The sequence below is a fragment of the Sinocyclocheilus grahami genome, unplaced genomic scaffold, assembly GCF_001515645.1.
Source record: "Sinocyclocheilus grahami isolate Dianchi unplaced genomic scaffold, SAMN03320097.WGS_v1.1 scaffold147.1, whole genome shotgun sequence".
NCBI lineage: Eukaryota > Metazoa > Chordata > Actinopteri > Cypriniformes > Cyprinidae > Sinocyclocheilus > Sinocyclocheilus grahami.
Window position 1 is genome coordinate 1,457,720 of NW_015505326.1, and position 1,636 is coordinate 1,459,355.

The window sequence follows — 1,636 nt, forward strand, 5'->3', positions numbered from 1 at the left end:
TATTTAGCTAATAAACATCTAAATAGATACAACTCTATGGAAATGAATTATCATCTCCACGAGCGATCGCAGTTTTGAATATAGTTCTGTGTAAATGCATAGATAAACTGCGCTGTCAGCAGGCATTTCATAATCTAGAATGACAAAACCATTATTAGTAATTCTGATATAACATGCCAGTTGAGAAATGCAATAAAATACGATGTTTTGTTTGTTATATTTCAATATTCCAGAGAATATTATTCAGTGAATTAACATTATCCAGTGAATTATTCTTCACTCTTTAGCCTATTAAACATTTTATAAACCTACTAAAACTGTAGTTTAAAATGAAGTTGATATGACTCCTTTCCTTTATTTTCTCCATTTGAAAACATTAGACCTTCTACATTTATTTTGCTTACTGTTAATATTAGTGTTGCTGCTGATGCTTTAAATAAAATGTTTTTTTATTGTTGTAATGTGAAGATTCAATTGAACATGAAAGACTGCTAATTTTAACACTTTTTTAAAGATTACTGAAAGGAGGAAAAACCAAAGTGAAGTATGGACTTACTTCACTCAGTCATGTATTTACTTTATAACAGTAAATAAATATCGGTTCTGCATATCGGCTATCGGGCACATAAACATGCAAATAATTGGTATCGGTAATAAAATATCAATATCGGTTGATCACTACTTGAAACATCATCTAATGTGTCCAAACATGTAGATGGAAATATTCAGGGTCCCCACACATTTTCCATTTCAAACTTCTCCAGACTTCTCTTTTGATTGTCAGACCATATTGACCATATGATGTATACCCTATGCACACTATTTTGCCACACAATAACGTAAACTTCACTGATAACTACAGGATTACATTTGATGTGATATTACACTTTAACTGACTGCATACAATTTCAATGCCGCAAAAAAATGCTCGTTCATTCATTTAGTGCAGTTCACAACAAAATTGTTCACAGTTAAGGCAAACAGATCACCAAACGATCATTAAACACCTGCATGATGAGTATGTTGGAGTGAACATCACTCAATGTGACGTTGTTACCTGGGTCCCCACACATTTTCCATTTCAAACTTCTCCAGACTTCTCTTTTGATTGTCAGACCATATTGACCATATGATGTATACCCTATGCACACTATTTTGCCACACAATAACGTAAACTTCACTGATAACTACAGGATTACATTTGATGTGATATTACACTTTAACTGACTGCATACAATTTCAATGCATAGAAGTTTTACAATAATATTGTCACTTTCTCTGCTGCTGGTTTGAGGGCCGCAAAAAAATGCTCGTTCATTCATTTAGTGCAGTTCACAACAAAATTGTTCACAGTTAAGGCAAACAGATCACCAAACGATCATTAAACACCTGCATGATGAGTATGTTGGAGTGAACATCACTCAATGTGACGTTGTTACCTACTATTTTCCATTTTTAGTTGGAAATATGTCACAATACTGAAGTAAAGTCAGCCACAACTTCTGGTTCAAACGGACTTTAATTAATAGCCTACTTCTTGAGTTACAGGCAGGGCCGTTTCTAGCCAGTTTGACGCCCTAGGCGAAATCCCTATTGCCCCTGCCCCACAAAATAAATAAATAAATAAATAAATATA